The sequence below is a fragment of the Prionailurus viverrinus genome, chromosome X, assembly GCF_022837055.1.
Source record: "Prionailurus viverrinus isolate Anna chromosome X, UM_Priviv_1.0, whole genome shotgun sequence".
Taxonomy (NCBI): Eukaryota; Metazoa; Chordata; class Mammalia; order Carnivora; family Felidae; genus Prionailurus; species Prionailurus viverrinus.
The window spans coordinates 26,942,844-26,966,718 of record NC_062579.1 but is presented as its reverse complement, the minus strand read 5'-3'; the positions used below and the strand labels follow the sequence as shown (position 1 = coordinate 26,966,718).

The window sequence follows — 23,875 nt, the reverse complement described above, 5'->3', positions numbered from 1 at the left end:
GACAAAGAAAAAACTTAGTTGAAATTTTACAGCATCTTTGAAAAGGAGTTGCAGCTTCATAATAATGACTTATATTTTTAGTGTGCTTTAGCATTGACAAAGCACTTTGAAAAAAAAATAATCCCATTTCATCTTCACAAGAACAAAGCCATTCAGTATACTGGTTAGAATATAGCCTCTGAAGCCAGAATCCCTAATTTCAAACCTCTCCTCTGTTATTTACTGTGTTCAGTGTTCTGAGCCTGGGCAGTTTACTGAACTTTTCTCTGGGTCACAGTGTTTTCTTTTGTCCACTGAGGATGATAATAGTGCCTAAAGATTTGTTGTGTGAATAAAATGAATCATTTGTATCTGTTAGTTATTGCCACAATAATAGGTGTACTGATATAAATCTTCTGGGGTTTATAACTGAAAGTTTATAGCTGGAGGTTGGCTAGAGGTTGGCTATACTAATCATGCCTGGTCTCCTGAACAGGTGTGGGAGTGGGCTGTATGTCAGTTGATCTAGGATGGCCTAGGCTGGAATGACTGGAAGTCCTTAACTCTGTCTAGATGTGTTTTATTCTCTAGTGGTCTATCCTGGACATATTCATATGGCAAGAGAGGACAAGCCCCACTGCTGAAGTTCACTTCAAACCCCTGCATTAACTCACCCATGCTAACATTCCATTGACAAAAATAAGTCAAGTTGTTGAGCCCAGATTCAAGGGACAGGGTAGATCAGCCCACTAGTGATGGGAGGACACTAAAAATGGATTATTGCAAAGGGCCCGAATAGAGCAAGGGGTAAAAAAATGAAGTTATTATAATCTACTATAACATGTCAAACAGCAAAGTGCCTATAAGACAGAAGATTCAATAAATGTGTAACTCTTACTACTAGGTTGATCCAAATGAAATTATCATTTTTGTAGATAAAAATGATCAAATATCAGCAATTTTATATGATTCAACCTCAAATTACCATTACAACTTCCCGTAAAAAAAGAATTACCATCTACAATTTTCAGTGGAAGAAATTGAAGCTTAATTAATTTTCAAGGTTACTCAGCTAGTAAATTTTAGTTCTTTTATTTCAATGTAGTCTTCTGACTCTAAATCCAGGTGTCTTCTCTTACATTACAGCTGCATTACAAGATGCTTGGTGATAGATAAATTATTGCAACTATGATATGAGTTTATATATAACATAGAGTCATAATTTCCCAACTTTTTAAAAAATGGGTTTTAATTCACTTTATTCTTCTCATATAAAACGATGCAGTGACCACAGCTGGAGCCAGGGACCTTACAAGATGGTCAGTGAATTCATCATTGAGAGACTTGGTGAACAGTCTCTTTCCAGAGGTGGGAGGTGAGATAACTATAGGTCTTGGAAATGGCATCAAAAGTGGCCTTGGTGAAGTTACTCCCCATGGCAATGCAGCCTCTGATTGAAGTGTAGCAGGTGTCATTTCTGGCCATCATCAGTAGCTTCTTGGGCAGTGCCTCTGGGGGCAGCGATGAGGTACACCAGCACAGAGCCACAGCGGCTGGTCACCTTGCATGGGACAGTGTGGGCCTTGCCCTGATCTTGTTCCCCCAGGAGACTCACTGCATGGGGATGATGGGGATGATGATTGCCAGGAGGATGACCTCAGGGATGGAAATGGCTATCTTTTTGGAGCACTTAACACCCAGACCAACCTGTCCCTTGTAATCTCACATGGCAACAAATGCCTTAAACCTGGTCCACCAGCCAGCGTGGGTCTGCTTTTGCACGGGCATAATCTTCAAAACCTCGGTTTTCAGGGATGCCCCCAGGAAAAAGTCAATGATCTCAGAGTCCCTGATCAGCAGGGAGAAGAGAGAGATCTCCTCCAGTGGACTTGATCTTCATGTCCTTGACCAGGTGGCCCAGCTTGGTGATGGGGACCCACTCTTTGTCCTGAACTTTGCCCTGGGGAACCTCGATCCAGACCGTAGCTGGACTGGGTCGCAGATGCCACTGCCGATGTCTCTGCTGAAGCCCAGGTGGCCTTTCAGGGCCCTCCAGGGCCTTCTGCAGCACCAGCGTCATCCGCCATTTAGTGTTTTCTCAGAGAAGAGGCTAATTTCTCAACTCTTTTATCCTCATAAAACTCATGCCCTGCTAGTGAGTACAGACATCTGAAATACCTGGTCTTTTGCCAACAATAACCCTGTAGCATTCCATCTCCTGGTTACTAGCTCCTAGAAATAGAAACGAAGCTGGTAGTAGCTAAATGCTATATTACTACTCTTAGAAAAGCCATGTCAAAAGCACTTGTGAATTTGTGAGTTATAGCTAATTACATTATTTTATGCCTGTCTCACTTATAGTTTCCTAAACACGGTGGCTATGATATTTTTTCACATTTATTTCTTGTTTGTATATCTAATTATATTTTAGCCAGTTAAACAAATACATTCTGTATAAATATACATTTGGATTATTTTTACATATGTGCCTATAACATATTTAGCATTAAACTATGCATCACAATGTTTCTAGAGATGCCCTGTGTATTGTCTTTCACATGGCCTGTACTCAAATTGACTAGATTAGTAAATAGACATATAGTTACAAAACAATTGATTTCCCTGTGGGTGGATTTGGGTCAATCAATTAAATGAACACCCAAATCAAATTATCATTACATTTACAAATCATGTTTCATATAGCTGAGATGGAGAGAATATTTATAAAGAGTAATAAACTATTAAAGCTCCTCATTATCATATATTACTGCTGAATTAAGTTTCCTTATCTGTCAGTTAGTATCTTATTTACAATACATCCAATTTCATTGCCCCCCCCCTTCCTATTCCCACTAAGGTCAAGATTATTGAAGGATTCTTCATTCTCTGAAAAACTGGTAATTTTGTGGCTCCAGAATTGTTGCTTAATACATTTTAAATTAAATGATTATGCCGATTTATTTTGTTGGTGTTGTCAGATCAAGAATGACATATATTTATTACTAGTGTGAAAAGCCATCACATGTTATCAGCACTAGTGATGCACTAAAGACTCACACACTCCTTAAGCACTCCTTTTTTTTTTTTCTGCTCTGAGCCTGAAAAATGTGTGTACATGGAACACCTGCCATATGCCACCTAATGGAAGTGACAGAAGAGGCCATCACAGGGTCTATAACTGATTCTTATTTCTGTCTTGTACTAGTTAGGGGACTTTGGGAAAGATATTTAAATTCTGCATTCTCTCTCTAATATTTGTATAAGCTCTAACTCAGTGTTACTTGGTATCAAATGAGATCTTGTGTACATTTAAGTGCCACACAGTAGTTGGTCAGGCTCTGAACTGCAGAAACCAGAGAGTCATCTGAGAGATATCTGCCTATACATCTAGTGAAAGAGAAAATGAAAAGCATCCCACACAGCCTGTAAAGCTGAGGAAGTTACCAATCATATCTTCCAGTTACGGTACTTTATTTTAGGGGGTTTCTTTTTTTACATATTATAATTACCACGGATTATTTTGATTTGAGAATGTAGACTGCAGTATTTTTTAAACTTCTTTTTTACTGTGATACAGCAAGTAATGCATTTTTATTTTAGATCATTACATACATGCTGCACACATATATACACATCTGAAAGAAAAGTTTCAAAAATTGATGCTACCTGTGTTCCTGTCTAATACTTTCTACACTGCCTTGTTCTATTGTAATTTTTTTATTTAAAAAAATGGCTGATCAGTGTCCCAGCAGCAATGTGTTACAATATATGTTTTAAAATACTCTGAAGTAGGACAGGTCAGAATTTAAATCATCCCAATCATGCACTTACTAGCATACTGACTGTGAATAAATTAAACTCTCCGATTCCTCATTTTTACAGTAAGAATTATAATAGGAATAAACCTTATCTCATAGAGACATAGTGAGGATTATATCAGATAATTAATATAAATCACAAAGTATAGTAGATGCTCATTATTTGCAGGTTTCAAATCATTACCTTTAATTGCATTAGAGATAAAGCTGTAAAAATGTATCTGACTGTATTCTATTAAATTCAGAAAAGTCAGAAAATAATCTGGATACTTCAGATTCTCAAATTTATTACTCCCTTGACTATGTCATGGAGAGAGAAATCAAATATTACTTTAGGATGCTTAATATCCATGAAGACCAAACTTAATATCCAAACATCGCTGACCTAGTTCAGTAGGAAAAGCCATGAATGCTTTGGAAGCATCATTCTGGAACTTGACAAGTGCCTCACTGCACAGAGCCATTCAGGGCACTGGCCTGGTATAATTTAACTCTGTTCCCAAAACCTCTAAATTCAGGCCAACATTTGTAAACACCATTACACAACTGATTGCAATGTCACCCTACTTTCTCTTTTCCTTCCTCACCCTAATTCATTTCCCCAAGATGACTCAGAGTTTAAATTTATCTGAACCTTCCAAGTGTGTCTAAGAAAAGTGTATCATTGTTAGTCACCTCTCTTTGGGCTTAGAATACCTGGCCAAATCAGACGTCTCTCTGTTGACTACTAGTGTGAGAAGCAGAAATTCACCTTAATTTAATTAGTATTTTCTCTCTAATTTAGTAATGCAAATGATTATATTCTGCCCTGTAGATGCTACAATGCACAGTGCAATGAGAACCTCTTGGCTAGCAACCCAGAAGAGTGAATCAATGGAAATGTTTAAGCAAATGACATGCTTACTTAAAATTCATTTCTCTTTAATGACAAGAAAATTTATTTTCAAATTGCAATCTACAGGTGTTTGCTACCTGTAGCAATTTTGTAATTTTGGCTTTTCTTACCACCCACCCTCTTTTGCCATGCCTAGTAAATATTGTTGACAATGGGTTTCAAAACATTATGCTGGTATGTTATGTTTCTAAGTCCTATGGATTGCATATCATGTCTTCTCGATATCATCTGAAACATACTGTGTTCTTATGAGGAAACTGGATGATTACTTAATTGCAGTGTTTCTGTTTTCACTCCATGTGCTACTGAATAGAAATGAGAGGAATATGGTTTCCAAAATAGAATTCCCTAGCTAAGCTAGAAATCTGATTTTCATATCTCACTCATCAGGTGAATATAAGCCAAAAAAAAAAATCCTCCATCTGAATGGAAATATCTCATGCCTAGTCTCTGATGAAAGGTGAAGCTTATTTTGATTCAATCTATTTCAGTCACTTTTCTATTAAAGAATCTTAAAAATATTTTTGTGACTTGTGAAATGTTCAGGTAACCTTAAAAATAGAGTAATTTTAACCTTGCAGGAAATCAAAGAGGAGTTAAGATGGTGGAGCAGTAGGGGGACCCTAGGCTTGCCTTGTCCCTGGAACACAGCTAGATAAAGACCTAATCATTCTGAACACCCAAGAAATCAATCTGAATGCTGAGAGAACAAGCTGCAGAAACAGGGGGAGAAAAGAAGCCATTTTTTAGAAGGTAGGAAATGAGGAGACATGATTCCTGGAAGAAAAGAATCCCAGGTGCTGCAGAGGGGAGGGGCCCTTGATCTCAGAGAGAGAGAGGAGAGAGAGAGATGGAGAGAGAAACAGAGACTTCACAAGAGAAACACTTCCCCAAAACCACTGACTGGGAGAATGAGAGCAGCTGATTATTGCAAATTTTTATAAGCAGTAGCACTGAAAGTCTCAAGTTTTAAAAGTCGTGCTACTGCCAGGGCCTGGTGGGCATAGTGGTGCTTCTGTGGGGAAGGAGGGCAGAGGCCTGGGGGCAGCCAGTGTGGTCTGAGGATCCCCTGGGTCACACTGGGACAGACAGCTCCCCTTCTTGGAGCACATTTGGGAGAGGTGGCATGGTCTATCAGGGGACAAAAGAGCTGGCCTGTACCAATGTGCTGTCCTATTCATTAGCATAGGAACAGAGACACTTGATGAGGGCAGCAAACCTTGGTGCCAGCTTTTTGCTGTGCTTTACCGTAAACTCCAACCCCTGTGCAATCATGCAACTGCCTTTCTGGAACTAAATGACACCAGCTGCAGCATGGCAAGACTCTTCCCCAGAGGATCAGTGAGGGTCCACACCATACCGGGTCCCTAAAATTCAGAGTTTTGAAACTCAGCTGAGTGCTTGAGATAAAACACAGGAGTTCTGTGCTGTCTGGCAGGCAGACAGCCCAGACATAGGGTAAAGGCAGAGATCTGATGGAAGCCAGAGACACAAGAGGGGAGACTGTTCACTCTTCCCTGACAGCTTTCTGGACAACAGCAGATGCGAACTCCCTTCTCTGTGGACAAGAGAGCTGGGGAACACCATTTTCTGGCCCATCAGCACCAACATCCTTCAGTGAGTAGCACAGCACCACCAAGTGGAGGCTGGACCCACTTACACCAAGTCTTGCCTCCCTGCGCCCTACAGGTGTATCTTTACTAGGGCAAGTTGGCCTGAGAATCAGCACAGCGGGCCCCTCCCCCAGAAGACTAGCACAAACCCCTCACGCATACCAAATCTACTGATCATACAGTATTGTAAACCTTCAGCTTTAAGGGAAATCATATTTATCCTCTTTTAACAAACAGACAAAAACATACCTAGTTAAAACTTGCCACACAGTGGACAAGGTCCAAACACTCCTCACTGTAGGCAAGGAGAAACTGCAGAGGACTGACCTGAGGGAAAGAGCAACCAAAACACAACAGCAGAGTGTACACTTTGAAACACTTCCTGAAGCACCAGGCCCTGGACAGTATAGGACCTCTTCTTAATACAGCCATTACTCTCAGGAGCAGGAAGTAAAACAGGCTATGCTAACACACAAAAAGACAGTGACCTAGACAAAATGACAAAACGGAGGAATTCACCCCAAAAGAAAGCACAGGAAGAGGTCATGGCCAGGGATCTAATCAAAACAGATATAAGTAATATGCATGAACCATAATGCAAAACAACAATCATAAAGATACTAGTGGGGCTTGAGAAAAGCATAGAAGGCACTAGAGAACCCCATACTGCAGAGATAAAAGAACTAAAAACTAGCCAGGCCAAAATAAAAAATGCTATAACCCAGATGTAAAACTGACTGGATGCAATGACAACAAAGATGGAAGAAGCAGAGAAACAAATCAGTGATATAGAAGATAAAATTATGAGGGTACCTGGGTGGCTCATTTGGTTAAGGATCTGACTCTTGGTTTCAGCTCAGGTCATGATTTCACGGTTTGTGAGATGGAGCCCTGTGTCGGGCTCTGCACTGACAGAGAGCAGTGTATAGAAATACAAGTCTATCTCAAGAAGCAAGAAAAGTCTCAAATACACATCGTAAACTTACACTGAAAGGATCTAGGAAAGGAATAACAAATAAAACCTAAGGCCAGCATAAGGGAAATAATAAAGATTAGACCAGAAATAAATGATATGGAAACAAACAAATAAACAAACAAAAACTCCAGTAAAACAGATCAATGAAACAAAGAGCTGATTCTTTGAAAGAATTAATAAAAATGATAACCCCCTAGCCAGACTTATCCACAAGAAAAGAGAAAGGACCCAAATAAATAAAACCATGAATGAAAGAGGAGAGATCACAACCAACATCACAGAAATACAAAGAATTATAAGAGAATATTATGGAAAATTTTATACCAACAAATTGGATAATCTGCAAGAAATGGATGAATTCCTAGAAACATACAAACTACCAAAATCAAAACAGGAATAAACAGAAAATTTGAACAGACCCATACCCAGCAAAGAAATTCAATCAGTAATGAAAAATTTCCCAACAAACAAATTTCCCACGCACCTGTCCAGGGCCAGATGGCTTCCCAGGGGAATTCTACCACGTTTAAAGAAGAGTTAATACCTATTTTTTCCTAAACTGTTCCAAAAAATAGAAATGGAAAGAAAACTTCCAAACTCCTTCTACGAGGCCAGCATTACCTTGATTGCAAAACCAGACAAAGACCCCACTAAACAGGAGAATTATAGGCCAATATCCATGATGAACATGGATGCAATAGTCTCAACAAGATACTAGCAAATCAAATCCAAGAATACATTAGAAGAATTATTCACCATGATCAAGTGGGATTTATTCCTGGGCTGTAGGGCTGGTTCAATATTTGCAAATCAATCAACATGATACACCACACTAATAAAAGAAATGATAAGAACCATATGATCCTGTGAATAGATGCAGAAAAAGCATTTGACAAAATACAGCATCCATGTATTTCAATTAATTGCTTTATTTGGGGGGAGGGCAGAGAGAATGGGGAGAGAGAATCCCAAGCAGGCTCTGCACTGCCAGCATGCTCCCAGTTTGGGGTTTGAACTCACGAACTGTGAGATCATGACCTGAGCCAAAATCAGGAGTAGACACTTAACCAAGTGAGCCACCCAGCACATCAGCATCCATTCTTGATAAAAACCCTCAACAAAGTAGGGATAAGGAGGAACACACCTCAACATCATAAAGGCCATTTTTAAAGATCCACAGCTAATATCATACTCAACGGGGAAACACTGAGAGCTTTACCTCTATTGTCAGGAACAAGATAGGGATGTCCATTCTAACCATTGTTGTTAACATAATACTGGAAGTCCTAGCCTCGGCCATCAGACAACAAAAAGAAATAAAAGGAAGCCAAATCAGCAAAAAAGAAGTAAACTTTCACTATTCACAGATGACACAATACTCTATGTAGAAAACCTGAAAGACTACACCAAACAAGTTATATAAAATCCATGCACAGAAATTGGTTGCATTTCTATACACCAATAATGAAACAGCAGAAAGACAGAGAAATCAAGAAATCGATCGCATTTACAACTGCACCCAAAACAGTGAGATACCTAGGAATAAGAGGTAAAAAGATCTTTACTCTGAAAACCATAGAACACTTATGAAAGAAATTGAAGAGGACACAAAGAAATGGAAAAACATTTCATAATCATGGATTGGAAGAACAAACATTGTTAAAATGTCTATACTGCCCAAAGCAATCTACACACTTAATGCAATCCCTATCAAAATATCACCATCATTTTTCACAGAGCTAGAACAAACAATCCTAAGTTTTGTATGGAACCACAAAAGATCCCGAATAGCCAAAGCTATCTTGAAAAAGAAAAGCAAAGCTGGAAGCATCACAATTCCAGACTTCAAGTGTTATTACAAAGTGGCAATTATCAAGACAGTATGGCACTGGAACAAAAACAGACACATAGATCAATGGAACAGAATGGAAAACCCAGAAATGGATGCACAACTATATGGTCAACTATTATTTGACAAAGCATAAAAGAATATCCAATGGAAAAAAGACAATCTCGAACAAATGGTGTTGAGGAAACTGGAGCAACATGCAGAAAAATGAAACTGGACCACTTTCTTACATTATACACCAAAATAAACTAAAAATGGATCAATGTGAGACCGAAAACCATCAAAATCCTGGAGGAGGGACGCCTGGGTGGCTCAGTTGGTTAAGCGCCTGACTTAGGCTCATGTCATGATCTCGTGGTTTCTGAGTTTGAGCCCTGCGTCAGGCTGTGTGCTGACAGCTCGGAGCCTGGTGCCTGCTTTGGACTCTGTGTCTCCCTCTCTCTCTGCCCCTCCCCCACTCACGCTCTGTCTCTCTCTCTCAAAAATAAATAAACATTAAAATAATAAAAAAAAAAATCCTAGAGGAGAACATAGGCATCAACCTCTTTGACCTCAGCCACAGCAACTTCTTACTAGACATGTCTCCTGAGGCAAGGGAACAAAGCAAACATGAACTACTGGGACTTCAAGATAAAAAGCTTCTGCACAGCAAAGGAAACAATCAACAACACTAAAAGGCAACCAATGGAATGGGAGAAGGTATTTGCAAATAACGTATGAGACAAAAGGTCAGTTTCCAAAAGATATAAAGAATTTATCAAACTCAACACCCAAAAAATAAAAATCCAGTTAAGAGATGGGCAGAAGACATGAACAGACTTTTTTCCAAAGACATTTGGATGGCTAATAAACACATGGATGTGCTCAACATCATTCATCATCAAGGAAATACAAATCAAAACCATAATGAGATACCACCTCACACCTGTCAGAAAGGCTAAAATTAACACGAGGAACAACACGTGTTGGCGAGGATGTGGAGAAAGGGGAACCCTCTTACACTGTTGGTGGGAATGCAAACCGGTGCAGCCACTCTGGGAAACAGTGTGGAGGTTCTTTGAAAGGTTAAAAATAGAACTATCCTACAACCCAGAAGTTTTACTACTAGGTATTTACTCAAAGGATACAAAAATACTGATTTAAAGGGGCATGTGAACCTTGATGTTTACAGCAGCACTATCAACAATAGCCAAATTATGTAAAGAGCCCAAATGTCCATTGACTGATGAATGGGTAAAGAAGTAATGGAATATTACTCAGCTGTCAAAAATAATGAAATCTTGTCATTTGCAATAATGTGGATGGAGCTAGAGTGTATTACGCTAAGCAAAATAAGTCAGAGAAAGACAAATACCATATGATTTCGCTCTTATGTGGAATTTAAGAAACAAAACAGATGAGCATATGGGAAGGTGAAAAAAAAGAGAGGGATGCAAACCATAAAAGACTCTTAACTATGGAGAACAAACTGAGGTTGATGGAGGGAAGTGGGCAGGGAATGGTACTTGATGATGGGTATTAAGGAGGGCATTTATTGTGATGAGTGCTAGGTATTATAATTAAATGAATCACTAAACTATGCCTGAAATAAATTTTACCATATATGTTAATAAACTAGAATTTAAATGTAAACTTGAAATAGGGGCACTTGGGTGGCTCAGTCGGTTAAACATCTGACTCTTGATTTTGGCTCAGGTCATGATCTCATAGTTCACGAGTTCATGCTGCACTGACAGCATGGTGTCTGCTTGGGGTATTCTCTCTCCCTCTCTGTCTGCCCCTTTTCTCCTTCCTTCTCTCTCTCTCTCTCTTAACATAAATAAATAAACGTTAAAAAACTTGAAATAAAAAAAACTAGCAGGAATTATCATTAATAAAATTATTTACCTGCTCTGTGTTTAATGACAAGCTTTTTGGGAAAAAAATACCACTGTGGAATAAGATATACTCAGAGATTTCAATGATACATATTTTAGGATTTGATATCTTAATAAATTTAAACTGAGGAAAAAAAAACAGGAAAGGTTAATCATTCATAAAGTAGTGCCTGCATTATTTGTAGGCATTCTGTATTTTTATTATTTCATTACACCTATGTATGTTTATAAAAGGTGCTTAGTTCCAGGGTCTCTGGGTGAATGGTAATGACCTGTCTCTACTTAGGTCCACTGCCTTTTGCATCAGGTAAATTTTTAGGTTTGACATTTCAGTGAGATTGTGATTATGCCATTGATATGTATGTGTAATCTTAGGATACTCCCAGTTTGCCCAAATACAATGAAAATAATCACATCAAGAATAAGAACTAGAATTTGGACCAAAGGACCAAACAAACAAAAAGCACTAAATGGGTGGAAAGGATATGACCACAGTCATGAACTCAAGTACCTATGTGCCTGCAGAGAAAACATAAATGGATGAAACTGGTTGTATGCAAGACACATTGGAGAGTGATGGGGTCTCTGTGCAACTGAAGTTGTAAAAGTTTACTGGGTCCTAAGCCCAAAGGCTAGGCTTATTTGAAAATGTGGATTCAATGTTTCCAGGTCTTCCCATTTTCTTTTTTTTTTTTAATTTTAATGTTTATATATTTTGCAGAGAGAGAAACAGAGAACAAGCAGGAGAGGGGCAGAGAAAGAGGAAGAAACAGAATTGGAAACAGGATCCAGGCTCTGGGCTGTCAGTGATGCAGGGCTTGAACTCATAAGCTGCAAGAGCGTGACCTGAGTCACGTGACCTGAAGTCGGACACTAAACCTACTGAGCCACCCAGGTGCCCCCTGGTCTTCCCGATATCTATAAAAAGACAGAAACACAGATTTCTAAGTTGAAAATGTTGGCAGCCATTTCAAAAAATTGCTTAAACATTAATTTATAAAAACTTTTGTTAGTTTTTTTTCACATTTTATTCTTTTCATTTTGGTACCTTGAATCAGAATCCAATAAGGTCTTCACTCTGCAATTGTTTGATAAAGCTCTTAAAACATTTTTTTAATGGTTCTTTTTTTTTTTTTAAGTAGTTTTCATGTCTAGCACTGAGCCCAACGTAGGTCTTGAACTTACGATCCTGAGATCAAGACCTGAGCTGAAATCAAGAGTCAGATGCTTAACTGACTGAGCTACCCAGGTGCCCCAAGTCTTTTTTTTTTTTTAAGGAAGGTCCACACCCATTGTGGGGCTTGAGCTCACAACGCTGCGACCAAGAGTCACATGCTTTCCTGAGACAGCCAGTTGACCCAACTTTTGTTAGTTTTTTTAAATGTTTTATTTATTTTTTGAGGGACAGAGTATGAGCAAGGGAGGGGCAGAGAAAGAGAGGGACAGAGGATCTGAAGTGGGCTCTGCGGTGACAGGCTGACAGCCCAACATGGGGCTCAAACTCACAAACTGCGAGATCATCACCTGAGCTGAAGTTGAATGCTCAACAGACTGAGCCACCCAGGCGCCCCTGTTAGTTTTTTAACTTAAGGCTGTCATTCTTCCAAATGTTTAGATATAATTTACATGAAAATTAATTACAGAGACTTTAAAAATATAATTTAATAAGTTTTGATAAATGTATATACTTACGTCACCTTTACCCTAAATAATTTGTAGAATACTTTCATTACTCAAAAGCAATTCCCTTATTCTCAGTTCCAGGCAACTGCCTGCCAGGAAGGTGACAACAGTTTTGATTTCTTTTTTTTTTTAATTTTTAAATTTTTATTTTAGAGAGAGAGAGAGAACACAAGAGGGGGAGAAGGGCAGAGGGAGAGAGAGAAAGAATCTTAAGCAGGCTACGCACGGGGCTTGATCCAACGACCCTGGGATCATGGCCTGAGCTAAGACCAAGAGTTGGACACAAAACCGACCTAGCCACCCAGGAGCCCCAACAGGTTTGAATTCTATCACCATAACTTAAATTGGCCTTTTCTAGAACTTAATGTAAGTGGAATGACACAACCAATTTAGGTTTGGCTCTTTTTGCTCAACATGTTTTTGAGATTCATCCATGCTATTACATTTATTGATAGTTTGTTGCTTTGAATTGCTTAGTAGTATTACATTCTGTTCATCTTAAAGTATTATGTGGACAAAGTCTTAAGATAGACTTGGCCTGCAGGAAAATAGTAGGTCATTTCTTGTTTGGAGAGAAAGTAATGGGTGAAGGCAAAAACCAAACCAAACTAAACTCTTAAATGCAGAAAGGATGAGAGAATAGAATAATTACTGTGCTAGGAGAGTGTTAAAATAAAACAACATAAAATAGTGGAAATGGAAGAACTGGAAGGCAGAAGAGAGCAAAAGACCCCTTAGGGAGTATTTCAAGAATCTGGATGTGACAGGGATATGGATGTGACAAAAGAAGTGAAGAAAATCGCTTACTCTGTGATGTGGGTATTTTCTTTTTCACCCAGTATGTAGGAGTTGCTCAGCCAGTTTCTGGATTTCTTTTAGAGAGATTTACTCTGTGTGTAGCTGTAGATTCTATGTATTCATTAGAGGAGGTGAATTCTGGAAGCCTCTTACGTCACCATGTCGTAATGGAACCCTTCTTATGGATTCAATAGTAATCTTGATATTCTGTTACACAGATAAGAAATATTGTGCTTTTTTTTTTCTTTAGGATTTTGTTTCTTTTCCATCTTCCTTTCTTCTGATCATCTCACCGTAGTCTGAATCTTCAACTATTTATCAATGATTATCATTTTCCTAATTTGTGAAGGTGAAGTTCACTTTGTAAAATTATCTCTGTATTGATGATAGTTTAATTACAGGTCATATTTTTCCTATTTCTCACACTTAAGAGAAATAATCTCCATTCTGTTTTTCATCAGTATCTCATGTTGTGCAATGAAATTAAATCACAATTCCCTAACAGTACAGAAAACTTCAATAAGGCCACCACCATCTATGATCATCCAATAGTCAGAGAGTAGAAATAATACAAATTACTTCTTGAATCTCAGTATTCTAAAATTACTGTACTTTAGTCCAATTATCTTTGGTTCAGTTCATAATTCTTTGCCTCTGTGTATTGTGTGTGTGTGTGTGTGTGTGTGTGTGTGTATGTGCTTTGATATTTTAATACTTGAGGGGTTTTTTTCAGTCCTGAGGTGTTCCATAATTTAGAGGATTCGGGAGTCTCAGCTAGAAACAATGCTAAATTCTGACATTCCTTGAGATGGTTTGGTAAACGCTTTGTGAATTGGATTACACTATACAAACCAAAATGTGGGCACTTATTTTCTGTTGTTTACAATGTAGACAAGAACCATTAACTTTGAGTATCCTATTCTAGCCTAAAACTCAGTCCAGCAACAAAATATTTTACTATGAGTCAAGGCCAAACTGGAAAGAATGACATACTTCCATGTTGTTTAGAAGAATATTTTTGATAAGAGATATTAAGTTAAACTTTCCTAAACAGTAAGGAAATATATTTTCTTGCATACCAGGAAGACTAGAGATAGTGCAGGGTCAAGTATAGAAACAGCAGTGATTCCATGATATAATAGAATATCCATCTCTTTGCTTTCCTTAACAACAACTTCTTTCCAAGAGAATGCCAACAGCAACTGTGTGTACTTATTTTCTTGTTTAATAAACAAACAGAGCAACTTCTCTTCAAAACATGGAATAAAATTTATTCTGATTAGTCACATGACTAGGTCACATGACCTTTGTGGATCAAGAATAACCAAGAGAAATTCTATGCCCTTATTCCTTTGGCAAATAGGAACTCCCTCTGGAGCAGTAAGTGAAGTACATACCTAAACAAAACTGAGGTTCTGTTAGGAAAGAGAAAGTGTGGCTTCAGCTATTTGCCACTCTGCTTTATTTTCTATTCTAATATCTCTGGAGATTTTATTTATGACACATGGGCATTTAATAGCCATTCATGCCATTTAACATGTGAAAAGGTGAATACTGAAAATGCATTAGAGTCCAAGTAGAAAGTGGTTCACAAAATGCAGAGACTGAATTTTTATATTGAAGAAATTATTCATAACTTTCAGAAACAAAAATCTTTCCAAATTGTTAATTTTAATTGGGTTTGTTTCCTGGCTGCAGAAATAAATAAAAACTTCTTTCAAATTCGTGTGATATGCCTTCACATCAGAGATGTGCTGAGTCATTGATAAATAATTCAGTTAGCCTGGCAACAGATAAACCAATTTCTGAAAGCTGCAGATATCTGAGTTTCCCCATACTTTTCCTTGTTGAGATTAGCTAGAACAGGTGATGGCATTCTAATCAGGACAAAAAAGGGTATCCCCTTTAAATTTTCAGCAACCTGCCATGGTGAATTAATGATGTCATGCCTAGTCACATTATTTGTGTCAACAGTCCTTTGGTCTGCTGCATCTAAGTGCTGCAAATAGTTCTGAATAGTTGGTATTTCCTCCAGAAAGAGCCACACAAACAGGGAAGTGGGATAATTCTACTTCAAGTAATTTAAAAGTTGGATTCATTTTACCCAAACCATTAATGTAGTTCAGGATTTTTCTTTAATTTTTATCCAACACTGTAGATTACAAGGTATTTTAGGGAGCATTTATTCAATAATCTGCCTGGTGTGTTCTCCAATATGCCTGAATAAGAAAAATTAATCTTTCTCCCCCCAAAACCCAATAACTTTGATTCACAGGAATAATAGGAGTTATATGGTTTATATAGATTTTAGTTAAAAGCTAATGTTGACTGCGGAATCAATAGATGTGCTTTGGTGACCTTGAATAACTTTTAAGAATAGAGCCACAGAACAGAAGGTTGTTTTCACTGAGGTTACACAAATACATATCATAAAACATTAGTAAGTCAAACAAACTGGATCAGAAAAGAAAAACAACTATATGCTGAGCCAATTTCCCCTTGTATTATTCAGCTTAAATTATCTTTCCTCAAAGAATTAACTTGTAAATTTTTTAAATTATTGAATTAAATTTATAGACAATGAAATAAACATTATCACAAGTGCACAATTCAATGGCATTTGATTGTATAGGTGCATTATTTTTTATTGCTAAATATTAGTTCATTACATGAACATACCAGTTTACTATCTTGTTAATAGGCTTTGGGTTTTTTTTCCAGTTTTTATTTATTATGAATACGACTACTATAAACATTCTCATATAAGCCTTTATGTGGCCAAATTTTTAAATTTTGTTTAAGTAAAGACCAAGGACTGGAATCACTGGATCATAAGGGGTGTGTGTATATAATTTTTTAAGAAATTGCCAGCCAATTTTCCAAAGTGGTTTTACCACTTTGGTTTTAATTTCATTTCCATCATGCCTAATGACACTGAGAATCTTTACATGTACTTATAGGCTATTCACATATTGTCTTTCATGTAGTATTTGTTCAAGTATTTTGTCCATTTTTTCTTAGTTATTTTTGAGAGAACTTTATATATTCTGGACACAAGACCTTAGATATGTGTGTTGTTAATATTTTCGACCTCTCTGTGGCCTGCATTTTTATTTTCATAAAGACAATTATTGAAAAAAATTAATTTCAAAGTCCAGTTTATCATTTTAAGTTGAATATTTTTTTTTGTTTGGCTGCTCTTAAAAATATTTGCTGACTCCATGTTTGCAAAGATATTCTGCATTCTTCTTTTTAAAACTTTTATAGTTTCAGGGGCGCCTGGGTGGCGCAGTCGGTTAAGCATCCGACTTCAGCCAGGTCACGATCTCGCGGTCCGTGAGTTCGAGCCCCGCGTCGGGCTCTGGGCTGATGGCTCGGAGCCTGGAGCCTGTTTCTGATTCTGTGTCTCCCTCTCTCTCTGCCCCTCCCCCGTTCATGCTCTGTCTCTCTCTGTCCCAAAAATAAATAAACGTTGAAAAAAAAAAATTAAAAAAAAAAAAAACTTTTATAGTTTTAACTTCTACATTTATTAATCTATCTCAAATTAATTTCTGTGTACCATGTAAGGAAGGAGTCAAGGTTAATTTTTTTCCTGTATGCGTATTATACCCAACTTGTTGAAGATATTTTCCTTTCTCCTTTGAATTGCATTGAGCTCTTTCTTGAAAATCAATTGAGTGTATAAGTGGGAGTCTTTTTCTGGGTGATGTGTCCTGTTCCTTTGAGGTATTTGTACATCTATTTATAATACCACAATATCTCAATAACTGTAGCATCATCATAGAAAGCCTTGAAATTAGGTAGTCTAAGGCCTTTAAAATAGAAATTGAGTCACTGATTTTATTAATTTTTAAATTTTTATTTGAATGCTAGTTAACATACAGTGCAATACTAGTTTCAGGAGTAGAATTCAGTGATTCATCACTTACATACAAAACCCAGTGCTCATCACAAGTGCCCTTCTTAGTGCCCGTCACCCATCTAACCCATGCCCCCACCTCCCTCCATCAAACCTCAGTTTGTTCTCTATCATTAAGAGTCTCTTATGGTTTGTTCTCCTCTCTCTCTTTTTTTTTAATTTCTTTTTTTACCCTTTTCCCATATGTTCAGTCACTGATTTTAAATCTTATTTCTAAAATAAGCATGAGAAGGTAAAAATTTCCCTCTAAGTGTTGCTTTAGCAATATCCCACAAACTTAGGCATCTTGTTTTCATTTGAACTCAGTTTGATGTATTTTCTAATTTCCTTTGTGATGTATTCTTTTACCTATGGATTATTTCAAAGTGTTGGTTAACTTCCAAAGTTTGGGGCATCTTCTAAGTATCTTGCTATTATTGATTTTTTTTAAAAATATTTTTTAACGTTTATTTATTATTGACAGACAGAGAGAGACAGAGCATGAGCATGGGAAGGACAGAGAGAGAGGGGGAGACACAGGATCTGAAGCAGGCTCCAGTCTCTGAGCTGTCAGCACACAGCCCAACAGGGGGCTCGATCCCACCAACTGTGAGATCGTGACCTGAGCTGAAGTCCGATGCTTAACTAACTGACTGAGCCATCCAGGTGCCCCACTATTATTGATTTCTAATTTAATTCTGTTATGCTCAAAGAACATACTCTGTGAGTGTTTAAACTTTTCTATTTTTTTTTAATTTTATGTTTATTTATTTTTGAGAGAGAGAGAGAGACAGAGTGTGAGTGGGGGAGGGGCAGAGAATGGAAGACAGAATCTGAGGCAGGCTCCAGGCTCTGAGCTGTCAGCACAGAGCCCAAGGCAGGGCTTGAACTCACAAGCTACTAAGTCGTGACCTGAGTCGAAGTCAGGCACTTAATTGAGCCACCCTGGTGTCCCATGTGAGTATTTAGCCTTTGCAATTTTATTGGTACATATTTACTGCCCAGTATATGGTCTTTCTTGATAGAAATTCTATGTGCACATAAAAAGTGTGTTCACTAATTGTTGAGGTGATCTATAAAGGTAAGGTTGAGTTGGTTGATAGTGTTGTTCAGTCTACAGTCCTAAGATCTTTTGTCTACTTGATTTATCGATTACTGGGAGGGGCCACTATGTGGCCTTTTGTGGTTTCTACTTTAGTTCTGTCAGTTTTTACTTCCATCTACTTTATAGTTCTGTTATTTGGTCCATTCACTTTTAGGATTGTGATGTCTTCCTAATGAACTAACAGTTTTTTATATGGTTAAATTTAAATCTACCTTCTAAGCTAATTCTTTTCTGTGTGTCCCATACATTGTTTTTTCTTTGTCCTCATTGACTGCTTTTTTTGTGTGTTATTTGAGTATTTTAGTCTTTTATTTTATATCCTCTATTGGATTTTGATTGATATATTTATCCTACTTTTATTACTTTTTCTTGAGATTATAATATTTATCCCAATTTATCACAGTATACTTAAAATTACTATTATACCATTTTGTGTAAAATTCAAAACATTTAAAAGAGTATAATTCTAGGGGCTCCTGGGTGGCTCAGTCAGTTGAGCATCCGACTTCAGCTCAGGTCATGATCTCACAGCTCGTGAGTTTGAGCCCCGTGTCAGGCTCTGTGCTGACAGCTCAGAGCCTGGAGCCTGCTTCGGATTCTGTGTCTCCCTCTCTCTCTCTGCCCCTAACCCACTCGCATCCTGTATCTGTCTCTCTCAAAAATAAATAAACATTAAAAATAAAAGAGTATAATTCTATTTTCCCTCCTATACTTTGTGCTATTTTGTTATACAGTTAACTCCTACATGTTAAAAATCCCCAAATAAAATATTATGTATGCTTTAAATATCAGTTTTTTAAAGAAATATGGAAACTAAAAGAAAAAAGATAGCCTTTATGTTCACCCACATATTTACCATTTCTGTTACTTTTCTTTTTTTTTTTTCATTGTAGATTTGAGTTTTCTTCTAATATCATTTCTATTTAGCCTGAAGATCTATCTTTATCATCTTTCAGAGGTTAGGTCTGCTGGCAACAATTTCCTCAAGATTTTATTTATCTCAAAATGGCCATTATACCCTATTATTTTTCATTTTTAAAGGTACAAATTACATACAGTAAAATTAATCTTTTTTCCATGTACAGTTCTTCTAGCTTTGACAAACTCATAAAATCAAATATCTAATCAAAATATAGAACACTGCCATCACCCTAAACATACTCCCATGTGACCCTTTAAAATCATCCCATCCTACTACTACCAGTCACAAGCAACCACTGATTTCTGTCCCTATAGTTTTGCCTTTTCCAGAAGATCATATAAATGAAATCATACTCTATATAGACATTTGAGGCTAGCTTCTTTCACATAGCATAATGCATTTGCGATATATCCAAGTCATTGCATATATCAATAATTCATTTTTTTATGCTGAGTAGCATTTCATCATGTGGATATATCACAATTTGTTTATCCGTTCCACAATTGAGCAACATTTGTGTTGTTTCAAATTTTGGTGACTATGCATGCATAATGCCATGATAAACATATGTGAACAGATTTTTGTGTGAACATATATTTTCATTTCAGTTGTATAAATACCTGGCTTGTACATTTAACTGTATGAGAAACCACTATTTTCCAAAATGGCTATACCATTTAGCATTCGCACTAGTGATGTTTCCAGCTGTTTCACATCATTGCTAGTACTTATCAGAATTTTTTTTGCCATTCTAATAGATGAGTATTGATATCTCATCATGATTTTAAATTGGATTTTGCTAATGACTAATATTATTGAGCATCTTTTCATGTACTAATTTGCCATCTGTATATCTTCTTTGGTGAAGTGTCTTCGAAAACTTTTTTCCATATTCTTCATTTTGATTAATATATTCTAGACATAGGTTCTTTCTCAAATAAGTGATTTGAATATATTTTTCCTAGCCTTTAGTTTGTCATTTCATTGTCTTAACAGTGTCTTTTAAAGAACAGACATAAGAACAACCATACACACACGTGCGTGCACGCACACCCACACACACCTCATCTTTTCTTCTGAAGATACCTAACCTAGAGTTTCACTTAAATTGCTAATTGAAACCATTTCAATGCTCTTCCTTCAGCGCCACTTCTTCTTATAAATATTTAAATTAACATATATAAAAAGGGAGACATAAAGAGAGAGAAAGTATGTGCAGTTAAAAGAATTTTGAGGTTGATAATTATGAACTCGTTTCAACATTATGCACTACCTTGACATAAGGTGCAAGTGGGAGAGCCTCAAACAGCCTGTAAGTTCTCCTAAAAGATTCCCTAGTCAAATAGCACCCCCATCAGATGGATCAAGTCCAGTTCCCATTTATTTCAGTAACAAGTTTCAGTTCACCGCCAACTAGCAGAATTATTCAAACAAACCAACAGCAACCAAGGGGCAGTCCACCCTTTTGATACTACAAAGCCTGTCTCCCAGAGCCTCTTGTTTCTGTTTCCACATGCAACCTCTGTGCGGCCCTGTATGGGATATGGAATCCTCCTCTTCCAGCCTGTGAGTGCATGTGACTAATAAAGTGTTGTTCTCAATCAAAGAAAAGGAAAAAAAAGCAGACACTCTTAATTTTGATAAAGTTCAGTTTATCAGTTTTCTCTGTTTTGCTTTTGGTGTTATATCTTAGAAATCTTTGCCTAACGCAGGGTCACAAATATTTTTCTTATGTTTTCTTCTATCACTCTCTTTTTTGAAGGAGATTTTCAATGGGCATAGAATTCTGAATTTACAGTTTTTTTCTTCTCTTTTTCTTCCAGCATTTTATTTTATTTTTTATTTAATTTTTTAAACTCTACCCACAGTGTGGGGCTGAAACTCACAACCACAAGATCAAGAGTCACATGCTCCACCTGCTGAGCCAGCCAGTCGTCCCTCTTCCAGCATTTTAAAGATATTGTCCCATAATGTTATGGCACCCACTGCTTTTTGTAAGAAGTCAATCACCATTTGTATTGTTTCTCCGCTGTTAGTCTACTTAGATTCCACCTCCCCATTCTACCTCCTGAAAAGTGGCCCCAGACAAAAAGCCATATTGAAAAGTGACTCGCCTCATGTGTTTCCCTTCTCTTAAATATTTAAGTTTTGAGTTATCTATGCTCAATGCCCAGACACAGTTGTCACAAATAATTTGTGAAATGTTATATTACTTCATGATAAGAGGGTAAGTCTGATACCAGATACTCCATAATAGAGAATTCTAGCATGTTTACTGTTTTTACTTATTTTTCTAATCCATGTATGAAACAATCAACCACATATTTTTGGACACCTACTACGAAAGTGTGCTTATTATTAAAGAGGCAAAGACACAGTCTCAACCCTTAACTAGCTTATAATTTTGTAAACTAATATATACTTTTTTCATTTTTTTCTTTTTTTAAATTGAAACATAGTTGACACACTATTAGTTATATTAGTTGAATCAACATATTGATTCAACAACTCTACACATTATGCTATGCTCACCACAAGGGTAGCTACCATCTGTCATCATACAACACTATTATAATACCATTGACTATATTCCCTATGCTGTACTTTTCATCCCTGTGACTTATTCATTCCATGTTGTAGGCTTATATTGAAGGAGAAGACAGGACAGAAAATACTCATGAGTTTTCACAAATTGTTGTTGAAACTCATCTATATCAAGATGTCCAGAGTCATGAACTGATAATTCCATAATGAATGCATGATTGAAAACCCCATTGTTGCTCAGAATTACCTTCTATTATCCCCAATCCTAACCCTCACCCGTTTCTCACAGTAATTCCAAAGTTTATCTCTCCAATGCTGTAACAGTTAAGGGTCCCTACTAGAGACCCACTAGTAGTATGATTGAACACCTTCACAGCTACCTTCTCTTGTTCAAATTCAGCCCAAAGGTGTATATTGAGACCTGCATAAAACTGGCCATTTGGGACCATTCTCCATTTCATAAATACCAATGGAAGGGATGTGCTTATTTGCTATTAGGTTGAAGTCCTACTAAAAGGATCTCCAGAACTTGTTCATATTTGTCTTTAGTCAAATAACTGCTTTAGTCTTTGAAAAACTCTTTGAGTTTGGAAATAACTCTTGAACACTTGTTTGACCTTGGCAATAAATATTTCAAAGGAATTAACACCTGTATTCATGGCTTTAATCACTCAGAGAATAATCAGGAAAAACTACTTTATTCTAGGTCATGTGCTAGATCCAGGGGGGCAGAACACAAACATGCATAGGACTCCTTTTTCACCCATGAGCAGTGCACAGTTTATCATGAGATAAGGACACATTAACAAATTATGTTAATATAAATAAACTATAGTGCAATTATGTGTTTTTGTGTGCAAGAGAGAGGGAGGGAGAGAGGAAGAGTGTTGGGGGTTTGGGGAGGTGGGAACACGTTCTCTATCTTGGTAATGAAGGCATATTAACTGACCTTTTGGTTTAAAACGTGTATAGGAAAATTCAACCTAACTCACTTAATTTAGGAAAATCTGTGGGCCGGGCATAAAACTTTGACAAAACCTCTTCATGTCAACATTTGAGACTATAATATTGATTGAAACAGTTGCTCTGAGATTCTAGAGCCAGAAGTTACAAATCTCTTTGCAAGCAGGATGCAGTCTGCAGTTTGACATGTGAGCAACTCCATCTCATGATAGTGAGTGATTGATGGAAATTGCCTGATCTAGGCTCAGATGTGGCCAAATGCAAAAAGGCCAGAGACATGACATGTATGTGCCATATCCCAAGAAGTATGCAATTTGGAGTAAGATTGGTGAAGCAGCCAAAGCTGGAGTTGGAAGGTGCTTTGTCAAACAAGCCTGAGCTTTAAGATCAGAAAAATCCAAGGCCAAGGTGGTAGCCAGGCAACAAGGGAAGGCTTGAGGCAGAAACACCAGCAGGTGTTAAGTGAGGGGTGCCTTATTGAGTGTGACACTAAAGGAGGCTGGAGGCCTGATGTGTCAGTCAGCAAAGGGAAGGACAGTCATGGCATTGAACAGGACTGATACAACATTGTTAGTGTAAATACCAGTATTTTGTAGCTTGTAAGATGATTTTGTTCACAGGGAAAAGCTCCAATCCCCACCACTACATTGCAATTTTAATGGAAGCAGGCATTCCACCAGTGTTCCTAGAGAAAAGGCAAATTATATTAAAAATTCAACTTGCTTCTCACAAGAGTGACCAATGCTAAGATAGGGAGGCAACACAAGGCCACAAATTTTCAATGCAGATTGTATCATAACTTTGTATACTTAAAGGAAAGCACTTAGTTTCTCAAATTACTGCACAAAGTAATCTATGAAATGAAAATCCTTGCAAACACCAAGTGCATTCAGAGAGCACTTGAAGTACTTGGCAATCATTCTGGAGCTCTTTATTAAAACCCTAAAGCTCACTA

At 37.3% G+C, this 23,875-nt stretch overlaps 1 pseudogene; it reads right to left on the bottom strand.

Annotated features, from left to right (window-relative positions):
- Window positions 1-1,232: 1,232 nt before the first annotated feature.
- LOC125156938 (40S ribosomal protein S2-like) lies at window positions 1,233-22,406 on the bottom strand (annotated as a pseudogene).
- Window positions 22,407-23,875: the final 1,469 nt, after the last annotated feature.